Below are 23,008 nucleotides of genomic sequence, written 5' to 3'. Positions count from 1 at the left end.
TTATTAAAAATTTAAGGTATAAATTTGATCGAACAAGAGGAGGCAATAAACGAAGATAGCTTATTAACAAAAAAGAACGGTTAAAAAAACAACGCCAAGGAATAGGTTTTGATGACTGCGCTTTCCTTCCATATCCGAAGGATACCTTTGATTATAAAAAAAAATATAAAGTTACAAAAAACTGTATAACCCTCCTAAGAGATACTGAAATACATAAAAAACATATTCTACTCTAAGTCAAAATTTTAGATGCGAGACCCACGGTGACCGTATCTTCCATTGTTTGACCAATTATAAATAAAATTACACGATATCGATTATTTATATTCATTAGTCATTGTACAATTTTTTTTTAAATCGACAAATCCAGTTAGAAGATAACCAACAAAAAAAAGCAAAATAAAAAATTAGGCTTATTATTTCCCACCCATGGATAAAATATCCCAAATAAGTTACATAATAATGTAATTAAATCGCATAATCGTTTAATTATATTTACAGTCTAATTAGTACAAGAATTTGAATTTGAGTTCAGAAACGACAAGAAGAAAAAAAGCGGTTTCTATCGGCCCCTTTACGGGGATTAAGAGCAAACACAATCAAAAATTATCTCATTTATCTAAGTAATTTTGTGAAATTTTACCTACCCGTTAAGTAAAATTTTGAGATTCACAAGTCCTAAAATTAAATTGTATTTATCTCCTATGTACAAAAATCATCGTGCCAAATTCTATCCATATCGGTCCATTCAACCTGGATGTATAAAGTAAAAACGGTCAACATATATATATCCACCTGGAACTTTTTAAAGCTACAGATTGTTTTATTTTTTTAATTTAATTTTTTTGTTAGAGGGCATATGAAATGTCAAGATTTACAAAAAATCAGACGTAAATTTTTTTTGGAGCAATTTACTTTTACAATCGGTCGCCAAAAGGATTGTGACCGTAAGTAAAATTTTTGGCTGAGAGCAACGTGACAGGAGAACAACTCAAATACAATATTAATAAATGCCTCCCTCTCATGACACAAACGAACCGATCGATCAACAAAAACAAAGATAATAAATGATAAATGCAGAAATAATAAATTCACAAATATTAATCATCCAAATAAAGACACAAATAAAAGTCAGATAAAAATGATAGTCGCAAAACAGTAAACATCGAATTCTCAGGGGGAGAATCACACCGCCAACCAAGTCAACAACCAGCTTAAACATATATCCAGTATAGATTCATAAAGTTTAGACTACCTTTAACATAATCATTGTATCATCCCACGGGTCACGCACTCCAATGATTATCAATGCCCTCAAACATCAGCGAGGTCCAGAACATGTAGCCTCCACCGTCGTTCTTCTTCATTGCCAAATAGATTTAGGGCCAGATGTTGCACATGGTTGTCCAGCTTAGATACGTACGTAGTCCCTAATAGTCCTCTTTATCTCCTTACAATTACCCTCATCTCAAGACACCCGTGCACCTCATAGTTCTTAGCGAACCATGGAGCCACCTTCCTGAACATCTTGTTTTCAAACCTTTTGACGATTTCAACGTTACTATTTCAAGTAGTCCTCCCATACTTGCGCACAATACCTTCATATTGGCTTCAGGAAAACCTTATACAGCAACAATTTATTTGTCACGGACAAGTGAAACAGTCACCAAGGAGCCAGTACATTCGTGGAAGTCCAACGTTCAGTTGTCTCCTCTCTGTCGAGATCCTTCTATTCTAGGTCAATCGACGATTTAGATATAACCCTAGATACCGCACCGTGTCCGCGTCAGGAATGAAAGTACTGTCTAGTTGAACCGGAGGGTAATTGTTCCTCCATGGTAACAGTCACGCGACTCGATCTGGTAATATTGATTTACTCTCCATCAATTCGTTTACAAGGCCGAGTGCAGGTGCAGTTTGCCAGAGGCAAAACTCGATTTATATACTTTCCCGTAAATAGTTTTGTGAGTAGGCATGCGGTGAAGCTATATAGCCAGGCAGGTAAAAATATTATATAAAATAAATATTTGTAGAAATAAAATGACCACGTTAAAAAGTAAATAAATAACAATACTTTTCAGCTATTCTACAAATTTTTAATTTTTAACCTGAAGGTCAAAGTTTTAAGCCATTAAAGTAGTCTGTTTTTAATTTCGCACCGAATGTAAACGTCGAAATTTAAGTTAATATATTAAATAATACCGTTTTTCCTTTTTATCACACTATGTAAAGTTAATTATATTATGATTTTAAAAGTATTACTTTGTTATAAACTAAGTAGTACTTATTTGAACATCGACTAATTTTTCCATTAAAAAATTTTATATTACTTAAATATAGAATAGTTAAATAAACTGCCCCGTTAAATATCCTCCGGTTAAAAAATACATTCACGATTTAAGAAAAAAAAGTAAATTATTGATGAGACAGGAATAAATTTTTGCATACAATTCAACTTGTTAATCTCATCTATTATACAAACAACCTACGTAGGATTTAAGTTTTATCTCCTCCCAGATTCCGCCTTCTACTCTACACCGATTTCTTTTGTTTTCTTTAGTAAACAAATTCCAATAGAGAAATTAACTAAAAAATTATAATACTACGTTTAAATATATTAATTAAAATCTTCATTGTTAAAATGTAAATGAGATATTAAAATAATTTTTTCTCAAATAATTATCGATAAATTACTGTTATTTTAAATTTAATATAATTCTACGCAACGGATTACGTATTATTGCAAAACTTAATAAAACGAATAACATAAACGATATAATATTTTTTAATGATTTATGATGCTGTCATCACTGAATAATTAACACAGGGCGTTCCTTTTTTACACCGTAGAAAAATCCATTTAAGATCCGTTTTTATATAATGTTATCAGAGTAAAATACTTTTTAAAATCAGAAAAATTCTTACGTTGTAGAAAACCTAAATCTTATCAACGTTATAGAAAGCCAACAAGGCATGAAATTAAAAGATTACATAGTGATCGGTTACTTTTCTCCTGTAATGTACGGAATTCGTTTAATAAGACCGTCCATCCAACTACACTGAGCTTGTCATTACCAAATTGCGTGCATCCGGCGTCATCAAACTTTGACGGGACTGATCGGCTCTGTCATTATTTATTTCACCGTGTCCCAAGACTGTACTAAATTGAAACGGAAGAAGCGTCCTCTAACTAATCGTAACGGCTCCTGTACTCTTTCAACAAATGTGAAGAGACCGACCCCCGTTTTAATACAAGTGTAATGTAAAGTATCGTTTAACTTGCATAACTGAAATAATTTTGTTTTCATTTCCTTCTATTTAAGCAAAGTGAACCCTTTTCTCAAGGGAACAGGATTGGCAGAAAACAAAATGAAAAAAAAGAAGATTTTCCGTTGAGTAAAACAATATTTTACAAATAATGCTAATAAAGGTCTTCAAAAGAAAAAAAATCTTGCACAGAATTGCGCAAGAAGGCCGACCTTTTGTTAATTAAATTTGATTTTAATATTTTTTTTAATTTGGTTTTTTATTATTGCCAACAATAGATACGCAGCATATAAAGAACCGTCAACGTTCCAATTTGCAGCATCACAATAAACCACGCTTCTAACTTGACCCGCTCATATTTTTTCGACCATTAGTTGGGCATAACACAAAAACGACTCGACTAATCTTCATCAAATTCTTATATGCACAACTTCAGATCATCACTACATCATATCTAAATTTCAACAAAATTTATCGAGTAGTTTTGGAGATATTGGAGCTAAAAAAATGTACACTTAGGTCTATAATTTTGTGCGTGTGTATACACACACACACACACACACACACACATATATATATATATATATATATATATATATATATATATGTAATTTAAACAATAATAGAATTATAAAATCAAAACCACCAAATACAGAAATACGGTAGTACATTGTCGTCGGCAGTTAACTGCCGATGAAGTATTTAATTGAAAAGCGCTAGAGTTGGTAACTGTATCTTACTTTTTAATGTACTATTGTAGATGGTGGTTTTGATTTAATTATATTTTTTTGTATAAATTATAATTCAATATAATGGAAAAAAATATTTGATTTTATATATATATATATATATATATATATAAGGAAACCTCAATCTATGTGAATGATATTTTCGTACTCCTCCTACCTCAAAACGTAAAGAAAATTCATTTCCCCTCATACTCTTAACATGCGACTAAACGTAACACTACTTTTCTTCGAAAAGTCGGTTACAATGATGCCATATAATTTCAAAATTGAAGTACAATAAAAATAATGTTTATTTGGAGCAGAAAACAGGATATATATATATATACTAGCTGCAGGGCGTGCCAGGCACGCCCTCGCAGCTAGGCCCTCTGGCCGGGTTGCCCTGGCGGGCGGCGTCTCTGAGTGGAATTATTAGGTGTCCAAAATTGATTGCCTTTTGTGTAAAAATATTTTTTTGATGATGAGAATTGATATAACGAAAGTTAAATTAAAAATGTAACTGTGTAAATTGATACTGACAAATTGGGATTTTCCGCTAGTGACTGGTACATTCCGGTGCCTACTTTTTGGTTATAGTTCATTGTTTTGCGGAGAGAAACAATCACATAAATAAATAAAAAATATGTAAAAAAAATTTAAAACACTACTCTTAAATTAAACGCACTAAAAAATAAAATATAATTTTAATACGGTATCTCAGAATGTATTTGACAACAAGATTTGATGGTGATGTGTAAGATTATGTGAAACTTTTAGTTTCAAATTAAAAATTTGATGTTTTTGCCAATTTCAAGTTTTTTTAATATATTTTTATTTCCTACTTTTTAGTCTTCATAAGTTTATACTTTACAGCTGCACTAGCGAACACAGGTTTGAGCGTATTTAGCTAAAGATCGGATCGATACATTTTACGGTGGGCGAGTGCAATCAAAATACAGAGCTAAACGATTTCATATCCGGATAACCAATATCCGGTCGATCAAGAGTGTACCCGATGCGTTAAGAAGTTAGAGCTCGACCTGCAGATACATACGCCCTTTGAATCGTGAAAATCGGACGAGCGGTTGTCGAGATATTACGGTGGCACCCCATCGCACCCCCTAACCAATTTCCGAACGGCGCCCCGGGGGCACTTGAAAATATTATCATCCATTGGGTACCACTAGGAGCGGACGTAATACAGTTGAGGGTGGTTGAAGAAACTTTTCAGAGCGCTAGGACCGACCGTTTTCTAGATATTTGCGTTTTTCGTCCAAAAATTCAGATCCGGTTAAAAAGTATTAAATTTTTCAAAATTTCGATATGTATTTGGCATATATATCGACATATGTACGGTATATCGATATGTATTAATATAACAAGTATAGACCTGACCATCACAAGACATGTACTAACGATCGGTATTTTCCACTAGTGATCGTACATTCCGGCGTTAAGCTAAGGGAGGGGGGACGCACCCACAGACACACATAAAACTTCCGTCTAGTAGGGTAGGATATATTTTTTTTTTTTGTCTTCAATCATTTGACTGGTTTGATGAAGCTCTCCAAGATTCCCTATCTAGTGCTAGTCGTTTAATTTCAGTATACCCTCTACATCCTACATCCCTAACAATTTGTTTTACATATTCCAAACGTGGCCTGCCTACACAATTTTTCCTTCTACCTGTCCTTCCAATATCAAGGCGACTATTCCAGGATGCCTTAGTATGTGGCCTGTAAGTCTGTCTTTTCTTTTAACTATATTTTTCCAAATCTTCATTCTTCAACTATTTGCCGCAATACTTCTTCATTTGTCACTTTATCCACCCGTCTGATTTTTAACATTCTCCTATAGCACCGCATTTCAAAAGCTTCTAATCTTTTCTTCTCAGATACTCCGATCGTCCAAGTTTCACTTCCATATAAAGCGACACTCCAAACGTACACTTTCAAAAATCTTTTCCTGACATTTAAATTAATTTTTGATGTAAACAAATTATATTTCTTACTGAAGGCTCGTTTCGCTTGTGCTATTCGGCATTTTATATCGCTCCTGCTTCGTCCATCTTTAGTAATTCTACTTCCCAGATAACAAAATTCTTCTATCGCCATAATCTTTTCTCCTCCTATTTTCACATTCAGTGGTCCATCTTCATTATTTCTACTACATTTCATTACTTTTGTTTTGTTCTTGTTTATTTTCGTTCGATAGTTTTTGCGTAGGACTTCATCTATGCCGTTCATTGTTTCTTCTAAATCCTTTTTACTCTCGGCTAGAATTACTACATCATCAGCAAATCGTAGCATCTTTATCTTTTCACCTTGTACTGTTACTCCGAATCTAAATTGTTCTTTAACATGATTAACTGCTAGTTCCATGTAAAGATTAAAAAGTAACGGAGATAGGGAACATCCTTGTTGGACTCCCTTTCTTATTACGGCTTCTTTCTTATGTTCTTCAATTGTTACTGTTGCTGTTTGGTTCATGTACATGTTAGCAATTGTTATTCTATCTCTGTATTTGAACCCTAATTTTTTTAAAATGCTGAAAATTTTATTCCAGTCTACGTTATCGAATGCCTTTTTTGGTCTACAAACGCCAAGTATGTCGGTTTTCTTTTCTTTATTCTTCCTTCTACTATTAATCTGAGGCCTAAAATTGCTTCCCTTGTCCCTATACCTTTCCTGAAACCAAATTGGTCTTCTCCTAACACTTCTTCCACTCTCCTCTCAATTCTTCTGTATAGAATTCTAGTTAAGATTTTTGATGCATGACTAGTTAAACTAATTGTTCTGTATTCTACACATTTATCTGCCCCTGCTTTCTTTGGTATCATTACTATAACACTTTTTTTGAAGTCTGATGAAAATTCCTATTTTTCATAAATATTACACACCAGTTTGTATAATCTATCAATCGCTTCCTCACCTGCACTCCGCAGTAATTCTACAGGTATTCCGTCTATTCCAGGAGCCTTTCTGCCATTTAAATCTTTTAATGCTCTCTTAAATTCAGATCTCGGTATTGTTTCTCCCATTTCATCCTCCTCAACTTCCTCTTCTTCTTCTATAACACCATTTTCTAATTCATTTCCTCCGTATAACTCTTCAATATATTCCACCCAACTATAGACTTTACCTTTCGTATTATATATTGGTGTACCAACTTTGTTTAACACATTATTAGATTTTAATTTATGTACCCCAAAATTTTCCTTATCTTTTCTGTATGCTCCGTCTATTTTACCAATGTTCATTTCTCTTTTCACTTCTGAACACTTTTCTTTAATCCACTCTTCTTTCGCCAGTTTGCACTTCCTGTTTATAGCATTTCTTAATTGCCGATAGTTCCTTTTACTTTCTTCATCACTAGCATTCTTATATTTTCTACGTTCATCCATCACCTGCAATATATCGTCTGAATCCCAAGGTTTTCTACCAGTTCTCTTTATTCCGCCTAAGTTTGCTTCTGCTGATTTAAGAATTTCCTTTTTAACATTCTCCCATTCTTCTTCTACATTTTCTACGTTATATTTTTTACTCAGACCTCTTGCGATGTCCTCCTCAAAAATCTTCTTTGCCTCCTCTTCCTCAAGCTTCTCTAAATTCCACCGATTCATCTGACACCTTTTCTTCAGGTTTCTAAACCCCAATCTACATTTCATTATCACCAAATTATGGCCGCTATCAACGTCTGCTCCAGGGTAAGTTTTGCAGTCAACGAGTTGATTTCTAAATCTTTGCTTAACCATGATATAACTCTCTGATACCTTGCAGTATCGCCTGGCTTTTTCCAAGTGTATATATTCTTCTATTATGATTTTTAAATTGGTGGTTGGCAATTACTAAATTATACTTCGTGCGAAACTCTATAAGTCGGTCCCCTCTTTCATTTCTTTTGCCCGGCCCGTATTCACCCACTATATTTCCTTCCTTGCCTTTTCCAATGCTTGCATTCCAATCTCCAACTATTATTAAATTTTCATCTCCTTTTACGTTTTTAATTGCTTCATCAATCTCTTATACACACTCTACCTCATCATCATCATGAGCGCTTGTAGGCATATAGACGTTAACAATCGTTGTCGGTTTAGGTTTTGATTTTATCCTTATTACAATGATTCTATCGCTATGTGTTTTGAAATACTCCGCCTGCCCATTATTTGAAGCTGAGTTAATTACTCTAAAATCACCTGACCAAAAGTCGCCTTCCTCTTCCCACCGAACCTCACTAATTCCTAGTACATCCACATTTATCTTATACATTTTCCTTTTTAAATTTTCTAGCCTACCAACCTTTTTTAAGCTTCTAAAATTCCACGCTCCGACTCGTAGAATGTTATTTTTTAATATTCTGGTGACCCCTTCCTTAGTAGTCCCCACCCGGATATTCGAACGGGGGACTAGTTTACCTCCGGAATATTTTACCAAGGAAGGCGCCTCCATCATTGTTATATGAAAATGCAGAGAGCCACATTTTCATAGAAAAAAAGCAGCTGTAGTTTTCCATTGCTTTCAGCTGCGCAGTACTGCGATTTATAATCATAATGTAACTGTACCGGCAAATGTGTAATCTTGAACAAACTCAGGCCGACTATTCCTGCGACGTGTGGTAATAATTAAAACCCAATCTACAAAGAACACCGGTATCCATGATGTAGTATTCAAATCCGAATAAAATCAACTATCATTTTTAGGATTTGAACCTGAGAACTATCGACTTCGAAATCAGCTGATTTACGATAATGAGTTTACAAGAAGACCAATCCGGTGGGTCATTTTACATATATTTTTTTGACTATCGATCAGGATTTGAAAACTTTTTACGATCAGAAATATTATAATTATTATTTTGCAGAATAATGTTATCTTTGTATTTTATATTTATTATTGAAGTAAAAATCTTAATTTTAAATATTAAATTATGTTGCATCACTTTTTAATATTATTTGATTAGATTTTATTAAATTAACAGTTTCTTATATTAATGTTATATAATGATAGGCTTTTATTGTTTTAAACTAATAATCTGACGAAAACCTGATATTTTTTACGGGACATGTTATATTTTTTAAAGATATTTTATTCCATGACAGATTCAACCAATAATTATTGTTTAAACTCATTGACTCCATCTTCTTCCTCAGTGTTACGAAAAAATAAAAAAAAACATATTAAATGTCATTTTTCTTACCAGATCTTCTGATGATAACTTCTGTTATAATTTTCATCATCGAAATCTCCACTACTTGAAGACGTGTGTATGAAATCAAAATCCAAATGATTAATTTGTTCTGTATATTTAGGAAAACCTGAAAAATTTCATCAAACGTCACAGATAAAAACTTACTTTATTAATTTAAAAAAAAAAAATTACTATTAAAATAAAAATATGATTTATAGTTTATTTTGATTTTACCAATAGTTTAAAAAAAAGAGAAATATTAAGGCAAATTAAAAAACATAACAGGAAAAAATAAAATATTATTTTTATGTAAAAAACAAAAAAACAATTCAACATAAGTCCTCTGTCGTAAACTTCCTTTTCTAACTTTACTAGTAACTTTACTCTGCTGTCACTTGACATTTTAGTAAAATGAACAATAAAAAAAGGAAAAAAAAAATATATATATAATAAGAGTAAAAGGAACTATATACTATTTTTTTCTAAGCTATTATAACTAAAAAACAAGTATAGAACTTATTGTACGATAACTTTAGGAAGATGTTGATACGTACTTTTTTCTGAATGATATGAACTTCATCTCTGACCAAGTTACAGCTATAAAAATGAGTTTGAACGGTGATTTCAATTGTGACATACCATTTGAAAGAAAAATAATTGAGTTGAGTCGTGCGGTTTGTAACCTACAATAATGAGCAATTTTTTAATATTAATTTACATCAGGTTAAGCGTATGTTCTTAGACATTTAGTTTTCTTTTTGACGTTGAGTACATTAAGTAGTGATATAAGTTACTAGTAATACTTGATATTTTGATGGCTTAAAATTATATGACATTAAGTAAAAATGAATGTTTCTAGTTAGAATATGATATTAAAAAGAGTGTGTCCATAATTGTCAAGCGTTACATTATCCTCCGTTTTTCACAATCATAGAAAAAATTATCTAAAAAAAATTGCACTCTGTAAATAATTATAGAATTTTTTTGAAATTCAACTCTCAGTATAATTACGAATTATATAAAATTAGAGTAAACAGTCTATAAAATAAGAAAACCTTATGAGAAATAATAAGAAATATAAATAATTGACGAATCAGAATAACCTACAAATTAAGAAAAAATAAATAAAAACGATTAAAATATAAAATTAAAATTGACGTAAATAAATAAATCGTAATAAAAGAAAAAATAATAATATTATTTATGCTAAACTATAAACAAATAACACAATTCTAAACCTTTAACTGGGACCGATTTCAAAAATCAAAATTTAAAGAACAATTGAAAAAGTATTTTTTATTTTAGTATAGTATTTTTGTTTCTTTTAATTTATTCAAAAAAAAAAGTTTAATGTTAGAAAAGGTTTTATTTGAAACAAAATATTAAAAATCTTATGTGGACACCACATGACTTCCTTCTACGCCTATTAAATTACATATACATATTTTTTTTTTTTTTACATGAAACGTGCGTAAAATTTTATTTCATTAATAACTTCTGATATTTTTTCATATTTTATTTTTACAGAGAATAATAATTACTAATAAATCAAAAAATAAAAAAAAATAGAGGAAGTCAGATTCAAACCAATGTGCCTTCCCCTTATGTGCCTAAAATTTCATTTGGCTATAACTCTGGAACCAATGATAATAAGTACCACTTATGATATATCGTTGAAAAGCTCTTAATGAGGGCTTATTACTGCAGTTAAGAAAAAGCCCAAAATCCAAATTGATTTGGATTTTGGGCTTTTTTGGACAGTTCTGGTCCAATCGATTGTAATCAAAAGGAAAGGTGCACAACTAGATGTTATAACAGTCCTAAATAAAAAATTTCAACATCCTACGGCTAATAGTGTTTTTAATTACGCAAGATACATACGTACAGACGTCACGCCGAAACTAATGAAAATGCATTCATGGATGGCCGAAATGGATATTTGCGTTGAAATCTGAAATTTTTCACGATCACAATACTTTACTTCGTACAAGGAAGTAAAAAGAATAATCACAATTGATATATTCTTTTAAGCAGAGTAAGACTTTAACTCTTATAACATAAAGGTTAGATTGAGAAGAAATTTCTTTTTTTCTTAAGTTTTAGAAAATTGTCGTCTACTGTCTCTTTAATTCATTTTCTTCATGCCTCATACTCATAGTACATTCTTCTTCATCTTGATCGATGTCTAACTGGAAGATCCATGTATGGGAAAACAGAAAACAACTGAATATTAATTTTAAGGAAATGTACTGGTTGCTGAACAGGAAATCACAACTTTCACTATCTAACAAACAATTATTGTGTACTGCTATTTTGAAACCGATTCAGAGCTATGGGATCCGGCTTTGTGATAATCCAAGCAGCGGCAACGTCAAGATAATACAGCAATTCCAAATTGCTAAGGAGCATAAAAGGGGCGCCTTGGTTTCTTAGTAACAGTGAAATCCACGAATATCTGAGTTTACTCCATGTTCGAGAAGAAATACAGCTATTAGAGATTATAAATTGTTGCTAAACAGCCATGTGAACTGTTTAGTTATTAACCTTCTAGACAATAATGAAGACGTTAGAAGGCTATAACGACACCACGTGTTGGACCTTGTTGTCTACGTGATTTCAGCTGGAGTTGCATCAAGTGAGTCTTACCCATCAATTCATTATTTCACTTCGTTCATTTTTATTTCGTTGTTACTCTTTCGATCTTTTCATTTTTTTCTCAGTATTTCTTCATTTTTCTTGTTTATTAATCATTTGATTGATTTTGTTTTGTGTCGAGCAACCAATGGTACTATTATTTAACTTATGACTGTTCATACTCAATGTTCTGTATAGGAATATTATGTAATTATTGAGGTGCTCAGTGGAAGTCTTTCTGCATAGGATTGTATGTGATCATATTTACTTATGTTTTCTTTAATATTGTAACCGATAGTAAATTTTATTGAAACAAAAAAAATATTTTTACATACCCTTTGCCACTAGGGTATTTTTTTTTATTACTGGATGCCTACTTAATAAAAATAAATGCAAACTAATCTGAAGTTACTACGGATATAAAAAAAAAATAAAAAAATGGTATACAAAAAGAAGCCTTGAAAAGATATATGTCATAAATTACGAAAGAATTTAATACTATAACCGAAAACCCACATCATATGTTTATTTGCCAAGGGTATATAAAATTCATTTTACCCGCATGATGGACATTTTTAAAGAAAAAAATGCCATGTAATACAACAAAAAGTAATTTTGAAATTACTTGTTAAACACATACAAATAATGAAATAATTGTTAAAATCAAATGTTTCAAACAAAATATTCGATTTAGTTTACCTTGAAAGCAGATGCTTAAAGCTTACAAGAGCTTGTAAATACGAAATATAAAAAAACTCCTTCCGTCGCATTATTCTAAAAAGAGTTGAACATTATTTTAAAATCCCTGAATTTTAATCTTCATTTTAATGCGTAAAATAAAAATTTGGAAAAACTTGGTCATAGAAAGGAAATAATTTTAGCTGAAATAATATCGACATTGCTAATATCGATTATAATGCAGGAAAGGACAATGTACAGCGAAAGGAAGTAGAAACTACTACTTCGCAAGTTTTAAACTTTAGTTTCTACAAGTAATAACATGCTATAATAATTTACATAGCCATCTAAATATTTAGTTACGTTTTCTTACTTTAATTATTTAGTTTATTTGAATGTGTTCAATATTAAGTTCAGAGAGACACTGGTTGATACACTGGTTGCTAGGCAGAGAGTTCAACTATCATTCTTTTTTTTCATTTTTTTTTTTTTTTTGGGACAGAGGTAGAAATGCGTTTACTTACGAAGTGTTGGACTTCTGCTGGTGGTCTAATCCAACAGACTACCGACTAAAACCCCTTTTGGAGTAACGGAATACCTGTAGAATTACTGCGGAGTGCAGGTGAGGAAGCGATTGATAGATTATACAAACTGGTGTGTAATATTTATGAAAATGGGGAATTTCCATCAGACTTCAAAAAAAGTGTTATAGTTATGATACCAAAGAAAGCAGGGGCAGATAAATGTGAAGAATACAGAACAATTAGTTTAACTAGTCACGCATCAAAAATCTTAACTAGAATTTTATACAGAAGAATTGAGAGGAGAGTGGAAGAAGTGTTAGGAGAAGACCAATTTGGTTTCAGGAAAGGTATAGGGACAAGGGGAGCAATTTTAGGCCTCAGATTAATAGTAGAAGGAAGATTAAAGAAAAGCAAACCGACATAACTTGGCGTTTGTAGACCTAGAAAAGGCATTCGATAACGTAGACTGGAATAAAATTTTCAGCATTTAAAAAAAATTAGGGATCAAATACAGAGATAGAATAACAATTGCTAACATGTACCTGAACCAAACAGCAACAGTAACAATTGAAGAACATAAGAAAGAAGCCGTAATAAGAAAGGGAGTCCGACAAGGATGTTCCCTATCTCCGTTACTTTTTAATCTTTACATGGAACTAGCAGTTAATGATGTTAAAGAACAATTTAGATTCGGAGTAACAGTACAAGGTGAAAAGATAAAGATGCTACGATTTGCCGATGATATAGTAATTCTAGCCGAGAGTAAAAAGGATTTAGAAGAAACAATGAACGGCATAGATGAAGTCCTACGCAAGAACTATCGCGTGAAAATAAACAAGAACAAAACAAAAGTAATGAAATGTAGTAGAAATAACAAAGATGGACCGCTGAATGTGAAAATAGGAGGAGAAAAGATTATGGAGGTAGAAGAATTTTGTTATTTGGGAAGTAAAATTACTAAAGATGGACGAAGCAGGAGCGATATAAAATGCCGAATAGCACAAGCTAAACGAGCCTTCAGTAAGAAATATAAGTTGTTTACATCAAAAATGAATTTAAATGTCAGGAAAAGATTTTTGAAAGTGTATGTTTGGAGTGTCGCTTTATATGGAAGTGAAACTTGGACGATCGGAGTATATGAGAAGAAAAGATTAGAAGCTTTTGAAATGCGGTGCTATAGGAGAATGTTAAAAATCAGATGGGTGGATAAAGTGACAAATGAAGAGGTATTGCGGCAAATAGATGAAGAAAGAAGCATTTGGAAAAATATAGTTAAAAGAAGAGGCAGACTTATAGGCCACATACTAAGGCATCCTGGAATAGTCGCTTTAATATTGGAAGGACAGGTAGAAGGGAAAAATTGTGTAGGCAGGCCACGTTTGGAGTATGTAAAACAAATTGTTGGGGATGTAGGATGTAGAGGGTATACTGAAATGAAACGACTAGCACTAGTAACCCTACGTTTCCCGGGATCACCCGAAGACAACTTCAGATGTGTAGGTCACCTTACGAGCTCACTCGTACCAACAACGCGTCTCAAATGCTCCAGACCAACGTAATACACTTATAACCTATCGCGAAACATAATGAAGGTGATAGTCATGACGTGACAACCAGCCAGTAAGGCGTGCAACAATCTTACCATTAACCTGGCGGAAAGGGCTACACCTTCAACGCGAAAGGCGAACACGACACGAAAACAAGCCAATAGGACATTCAACATTCTTACAACCTCGTTATCATATTTATTACGCAAAAACTCGGAATAATACACTACTAGAAACACGAAGAATGTGGCGATCATGCCACGAAAATATGCCAACAAGGCAAAAACCATTCTTACAAGCTAAACTTAGTACCGCAAGGGAAATAAAATACTAGTCCTCACCGTTACAATATAAACCTAACGTAAACAATTTATCTAATCTAACAATATTAATATAATATACCTAACAAGATAGGTTATATTCCATAACACAGACAAAGCATGGATAAAGTAACACAAAGCATGTAAGATCAAATGATCTCTATATTAATCAAATAGAATCACTTATCTAACCTAGCATGATATATCGGTGAAAAAACATAATTCATATTTGATAACGCAGTTACAACACATATACAATCATATAGTCAAGTATAATAATAACACACGAAAGAATCACGATTGAATAATCTAATAATCTTATTCCTTCAAAGGAAATAAAACACTACTCGAAAAACGCGACGAAGAGCCAGGACAATAATGCCAACAAAGCAACGACGATCTTTCAATTAGATAATCCTATTAAATTTTTTTTCTTTCATTATATTTATATATATATATAAAATCCACAATGAGAATCCACGACTCCTAGCCTTTATAATATAAGCCTAGCCTAAACATATACCTAACCTAATAATGATTACGTAATATACCTAATAAAACGGAACGTCCATCCATTATAATAGATAAAACATTGATAACTTCACTTAAGCGTGTATAATCAAATGATCATAGCATTAATCAAATAGAATCACTAACCTAATCTAACCTAGCACGAAACATCGGTGAGATCACACAAAATATATTTAATAATATAGTCACAACACATATAATCATAACGCAATCGTATAGTCATGCAAGTGAAATCACATAAAACTAGTAACAGGACTATGTATCGCGACTTTAATAGCAGTCTGCGACTCAACGTATGTCTATTAACGTCAACATTATTGGTAATTATGAATAGATTGTGCCTCCTCCTCGGTTTTCTTTTTCACGACTGCCCTGATAAACGTAGCCACGATAGTCCAGGACGTCTCGCTTCTTAGCAGTGTCTCTCCAATACTGTCCGGGGAGATGGGACCCACTGCTTGGACTACCTGCATTCTCAAAAGCTCCCATTTAGGGTACACAAAAAATCGTATGTTTGGCAGAATCGATTGCTGCCGAGCAATACGGATACTCTCGGGTGTCTCTCCTTCCCCTCTCAAACAGACAGGAGTTTAAACACTGGCCGAGATAGAAGTCCAGCTTTCCCAACCCTCTAACCACCCAGTTTTGCACGCTAGGCAGCAATGTAATTATCCATCGCTCATTTTGGGAACCCTCCTATCTACTCTGCCAGCAAGCCAACAGATGTCGCCTAGCCTCGTTTCTTTTCTTGCCCTCCTTCCTCTCCTTTTTCTCTCCTTGGCTAGCAGGTCCAAAGTTGGAAGCACGGCAAGGACCATAGCTGCCTCAAACGAAACGGTACGGTTTAACTATCATTATCTAATAAGGAGTTACTGCTCTCAGCGGTCCTGAAACCGATTTGGATCTACAGAATCCGACTGTGGGATACGACCAGCGACAGTAACATCGAAGTTCAACAGCGATTCCAAAACAAACTATTGAGAATTATAACAAAAGCACCGTGGTTTGCGAAAAACACTGAAATACACGATTATCTGGGATTGCCAACCGTTCGAAATGAGATACCACGATTTGGTGCAAGACACAAAATAAGATTGAACAAACATGTGAACTGGCTTGCGGTTAACTAATAGCAAGGACGTTAGGCGCCTAAAGCGACTGCTGATATTAGACCTGTAAGTTCTCCCATATTTGAGGTGAATCAGTTACCCTAGGGTGTGTGCATCGTCAAAATTCTTATTTCATTTGGTTGGTTCTTTGATTTGTTTCATCTTTATTCTTTATTCTTTATGTGATTGATAAGACTAATTTTTTTTTTTTTTTTTGCTTTTTATGTTCCGAATTTTATCAATGTTCTTTGGACTTATATTTGTATGTACTTATTTACGTTTATTATATAGTATTTATACATGCATAAGCATAAATATACAATTTTAGGGATTTCTACCCTTTCAAAACAGTTCTGTTATCTGGTTTCGTAAAGGTGGATATTGTTAATTTTTAAGAACATTTGAGTATTATTTTTAGCAAAGATTGAAATAAATAAATATATACTCAATGATAAGTCAAAGCATTTAATTTTCTAAATAAGGTTTACTCAATTCATACTTACGGACGCCAGATATTAAATCAGATAGTCCATGTTTGTATCACACAAACTTGTTCTGATTTTTGAGAAAACCCCCAAGAGATGATATACTTTTTACAAGGATATATGTATGCATAATAAATAATTGTGCATACATTTATCCTAAACTCTAAGCTTGTCATTAGACAAGCTTAGAGTTTCATTAAGGCGCTTCAAAGCAAAAACAGTATAATTTCATTCTGTTACAAACCAAATCAAGTTGATTATTCCACGAGAATTTGTCATCTAATAGTCCAGAAATTTCGCTTTGTTGGCAAAAGATACTAAGGACTATTTTAGAATTATTTAGATATTTGTCTACCCAATTTTCCAATTTCAACACAAGAATTATAAATCGTCAGAAATAAGAAACTTTCGAAAAGTTTTAGTATGCTAATTACAGAGATAACCAGTTATAGATTAATACAAAAGTTATTTTGTCATATACGTACGTGAGTCTGCATAATATATTTGTAAGAATATTATCAACTAATTACCAATTCTTTGTATGAAATATGGGCGACAGCTGATAAGAATGATTGACCATCGTAAATACACTGCAATTCCTACAGTCAATTTCTTTTAAACCAATCATTATTATTTTTATATTATTTCATATATATATATATATATATATATATATATATATGTAATTCTTTACTTCCTGTGTTCATTATTGTATTACAAATATAAAATCATTACTGATGTAATTGAGTCCGTGAAACTTAATTTCAACAGTATAAAGAATACATTTTCACGCTAAGGAAACATTGATTTCACGGATTGATTTCTTAGATTTCTATAACAATTGTTACGACAATGATGAAAACACAACCGTTCTATTTTTATTTGTTATAACATTAATATTATATAATTTTCATTATAAAGTTAATTTTTGCTACGTTTAATTAGTATTTTGGTTTTAGATCGGTTATAATTTTAATGTTCATAAAGTTTTCGGTGTAACACTTATGAACATTATAACGTATTTTTAAATACATAAAATACAAATACGTTGCATCATTTTACATACAGTAATAAAGTTTATTAAATTTATTTGATAATAATAATAATAATATTTTTATAAACATAATAAACTTTTGAAAAAAAAATACAAAGTACATAAATAAGGCTTTTTCTTAACTGCAGTAATAAGCCTTCATTGAGAACTTTTCAACGGTATATGATAAATGGTCCTTATTTTCATTGGTTCCATAGTTTTAACCAAATAAAATTTTAATAATGAAATATTTGGATTTTTGAAGGGGACGGCACATCGGTTCGAATCAGACTTCCCAACTCCTTTTTTTTTAATTAAAATATATTGATTTATTAATTATTATTCACCTCTGATTGTAAAAGTTTTTTACAATAATAATAATTTAATATATCAATATTATATGACAAGAAAAGTTGTCAGATGAATCGGTGGAATTTAGAGAAGCTTGAGGAAGAGGAGGTAAAGAAGATTTTTGAGGAGGACATCGCAAGAGGTCTGAGTAAAAAAGATATGGTAGAAAATGTAGAAGAAGAATGGGAGAATGTTAAAAAGGAAATTCTTAAATCAGCAGAAGCAAACTTAGGCGGAATAAAGAGAACTGGTAGAAAACCTTGGGTTTCAGACGATATATTGCAGCTGATGGATGAACGTAGAAAATATAAGAATGCTAATGATGAAGAAAGTAAAAGGAACTATCGGCAATTAAGAAATGCTATAAATAGGAAATGCAAACTGGCGAAAGAAGAGTGGATTAAAGAAAAGTGTTCAGAAGTGGAAAGAGAAATGAACATTGGTAAAATTGACGGAGCATACAGGAAAGTTAAGGAAAATTTTGGGGTAAATAAATTAAAATCTAATAATGTGTTAAACAAAGATGGTACACCAATATATAATACGAAAGGTAAAGTCGATAGATGGGTGGAATATATTGAAGAGTTATACGGAGGAAATGAATTAGAAAATGGTGTTATAGAGGAAGAAGAGGAAGTTGAGGAGGATGAAATGGGAGAAACAATACTGAGATCTGAATTTAAGAGAGCATTAAAAGATTTAAATGGCAGAAAGGCTCCTGGAATAGACGGAATACCTGTAGAATTACTGCGCAGTGCAGGTGAGGAAGCGATTGATAGATTATAATACAAACTGGTGTGTAATATTTATGAAAAAGGGGAATTTCCGTCAGACTTCAAAAAAAGTGTTATAGTTATGATACCAAAGAAAGCAGGGGCAGATAAATGTGAAGAATACAGAACAATTAGTTTAACTAGTCATGCATCAAAAATCTTAACTAGAATTTTATACAGAAGAATTGAGAGGAGAGTGGAAGAAGTGTTAGGAGAAGACCAATTTGGTTTCAGGAAAAGTATAGGGACAAGGGAAGCAATTTTAGGCCTCAGATTAATAGTAGAAGGAAGATTAAAGAAAAACAAACCAACATACTTGGCGTTTATAGACCTAGAAAAGGCTTTCGATAACGTAGATTGGAATAAAATGTTCAGCATTTTAAAAAAATTAGGGTTCAAATACAGAGATAGAAGAACAATTGCTAACATGTACAGGAACCAAACAGCAACAATAACAATTGAAGAACATAAGAAAGAAGCCCTAATAAGAAAGGGAGTCCGACAAGGATGTTCCCTATCTCCGTTACTTTTTAATCTTTACATGGAACTAGCAGTTAATGATGTTAAAGAACAGTTTAGATTCGGAGTAACAGTACAAGGTGAAAAGATAAAGATGCTACGATTTGCTGATGATATAGTAATTCTAGCCGAGAGTAAAAAGGATTTAGAAGAAACAATGAACGGCATAGATGAAGTCCTACGCAAGAACTATCGCATGAAAATAAACAAGAACAAAACAAAAGTAATGAAATGTAGTAGAAATAACAAAGATGGACCACTGAATGTGAAAATAGGAGGAGAAAAGATTATGGAGGTAGAAGAATTTTGTTATTTGGGAAGTAAAATTACTAAAGATGGACGAAGCAGGAGCGATATAAAATGCCGAATAGCACAAGCTAAACGAGCCTTCAGTAAGAAATATAATTTGTTTACATCAAAAATTAATTTAAATCTCAGGAAAAGATTTTTGAAAGTGTATGTTTGGAGTGTCGCTTTATATGGAAGTGAAACTTGGACAATCGGAGTATCTGAGAAGAAAAGATTAGAAGCTTTTGAAATGTGGTGCTATAGGAGAATGTTAAAAATCAGATGGGTGGATAAAGTGACAAATGAAGAGGTATTGCGGCAAATAGATGAAGAAAGAAGCATTTGGAAGAATATAGTTAAAAGAAGAGACAGACTTATAGGCCACATACTAAGGCATCCTGGAATAGTCGCTTTAATATTGGAAGGACAGGTAGAAGGGAAAAATTGTGTAGGCAGGCCACGTTTGGAGTATGTAAAACAAATTGTTGGGGATGTAGGATGTAGAGGGTATACTGAAATGAAACGACTAGCACTAGATAGGGAATCTTGGAGAGCTGCATCAAACCAGTCAAATGACTGAAGACAAAAAAAAAAAAATATATCAATAAAAAAAAATCAGAAATTATTAATGAAATAAAATTTTCATTTATCTTAAAAAAAAAAAAATGTGTATATGTAATTTAATAGGCGTACAAGGAAGTTATGAAGTGTCCACATTAGATTTTTTTTAATAAGTTCAATCTATCGAAAATATAAAATTTTATAAGTATAATTTTTCTAAAATATGTTTTTACTTTTTTTTTTAATATTCGTATTAAAAAAAATATAAACAGTATTGTCCCATACTGTTTAGTAAAACACAAAAAATTAAATTTTAAAAACTTTTAAATTTTAGAACTTCTAATAATTTAAATTTCGATTTTATTTAGTCTGTAAAAATTACTACCAAACCACTTTAAAATATCTTTCTAACAATCCATTTCAAATATTTAAATGTAAAGAAAAATTAAAAGTTGTAATTTTTTACTTTTCAGAACGTTTTTTAAGTCAGTGTGTTATATAGTATTTTTGAATTCATCTTAATTTTTTTTGTTTTATTTTAAATGTGTATACGTCGTCTAAACACTGTGTTAAAGAAAAAAAAATCGTACACAAGATTTATTATCATAAAGAAATTTGAAAAATAACTAAATGAATATTGAGAAATGACTAAAAAGATTATTTTCGAACAAAAACTAAAGCATCTCTATAAAATTCAAAATGTTTGCTACACGTGTCTATACACGTGTAGCAAGTAAAGACTAAATAAGTAACAAAAGTCCATTGAACAAAGAAGAATTCAACAATATTATGTTCATTACATCAAGTAATCTTTCGTTTTAAAAATCCTGTACTTGAGTTTTTTTTCAAATATTATAACTGCTACTTCAAGAACTTCCTCCATAAAATATAAAATAATGATGGAAACCGGCAATTTTAGTGAATAATAAGTAATGAACATAAAACAATAAATACAGACTGAACTGAGTTTCTTCAAGTTGGTAAAAAACCGTTTCTAAAGTCCTAAAAGGTTGGTTTTAAAGTGTCTATAATATTTTTAAAGTCGAGCTAAAACTGATGGCGTGTAAGTATGCGTATGATAAGTATGAGTGTTGCGTTGTTGGTGTGCATGTGTCTGTGCGCGGGTGGTGTATACTGTTGGTTCAAGTGTGTTTGGTGTTGTTTTATGCTAGTTTTTTAGTTATGTGTGAATATGTTTTTGCGTGTACATGTGCCTTGCTATTTCCTTTGTTGTTTGAACGTGTGTGGGCGCTTACCCTCCACTCCCTACAGAAGTAATGCTTTAACAGCTATTCCCAGGAGGAGTGGGTCGCCAGGTGGATGTTTAGTCGGTAGTGCGCAGGAATACATACGCCTTTTTTACTATCTTGCGGAACCTATTAGCGAGTCCGACATTGCTTCGGTGCCCGTAAATGGGGTTCCTCCACCTCTTAAAAAAAAAAAAAATACTAATATTTGATGTAACGAATTAAAATGTTTTAAGGATAAAACAAATAATAAATGCCGAGGAAAGTTTAAGTATCTTTAAATTTCTAGAAGAAATTTTAAGCAGAACAGGAATAGATAAAGCATTAGCGAAAGTAGAATAATTAAATGATATATTTATATATTAATAATTTAATATTTAACATATATTATTTATTTAATAATAATAATAATAAATAATATTTAATTATTTAATAAAAATTGAAAGTAATAATAACAATAAACTAGAAATAACGTAATAAATAAAACTTATTAACTGGAAATATTAACTAAAATATTAACTTTCTTTCTTTCTTTCCTGTTTAGCCTCCGGTAACTACCGTTTAGATAATTCTTCAGAGGATGAATGAGGATGATATGTATGAGTGTAAATGAAGTGTAGTCTTGTACATTCTCAGTTCGACCATTCCTGAGATGTGTGGTTAATTGAAACCCAACCAGCAAAGAACACCGGTATCCACGATCTAGTATTCAAATCCATGTAAAAATAACTGGCTTTACTAGGACTTGAACGCTGTAACTCTCGACTTCCAAATCAGCTGATTTGGGAAGACGCGTTAACCACTAGACCAACCCGGTGGGTCAACTAAAATATTAACTGGAAAAGGCTAGATTTATACCAAAGATATCTGCAATAAGCACCTTACCAAGATCGCGAAACTAAGACATTATAAAACTACTACAGTAAGACCAGCAACACGAAACTGAAAAATTACACCTAACAGACCTACAAAAATTGCTCAAGACAAGAAGATGCTTACTAAAGAAAATCCATTGTCAGGTAACAGAGGGCGGTTTCAGACTGAAACAAAACAAGATCCACCAAAATTGAGAAAAACTAGAAACAGCATAAAAAAAAAGTTAAAATCTTTGAAAGCTGTGGAATATGAAAAGTAAATTGAATTACTTGACACAGGTGGAAGAGTACCTCCAAAGGATAAGCTTGAAAGAAGAGGACCTGTTGCGATAGATGATCATTTCCGAAGAA

The 23,008-nt window shown here is 32.0% G+C and overlaps 1 protein-coding gene and 1 long non-coding RNA gene across 2 annotated transcripts in view; one reads left to right on the top strand and one right to left on the bottom strand.

Annotated features, from left to right (window-relative positions):
• Window positions 1–23,008, top strand: part of LOC142326541 (phospholipase A1 VesT1.02-like) — a 166,775-nt gene that overhangs the window by 15,752 nt on the left and 128,015 nt on the right. The window lies entirely within an intron of this gene.
• LOC142326545 (uncharacterized) overlaps window positions 1–23,008 on the bottom strand; it is a 295,602-nt gene that overhangs the window by 192,239 nt on the left and 80,355 nt on the right. Inside the window, exon 2 of the long non-coding RNA XR_012756802.1 lies at window positions 9,192–9,309. This is a non-coding gene — a long non-coding RNA (uncharacterized LOC142326545). The remainder of the gene's footprint in view (window positions 1–9,191; window positions 9,310–23,008) is intronic.

The sequence above is a fragment of the Lycorma delicatula genome, chromosome 6 (assembly GCF_047948215.1).
Source record: "Lycorma delicatula isolate Av1 chromosome 6, ASM4794821v1, whole genome shotgun sequence".
Taxonomy (NCBI): domain Eukaryota; kingdom Metazoa; phylum Arthropoda; class Insecta; order Hemiptera; family Fulgoridae; genus Lycorma; species Lycorma delicatula.
The sequence above is the reverse complement of the archived record's forward strand: the minus strand, read 5'-3'. Positions and strand labels throughout refer to the sequence as shown.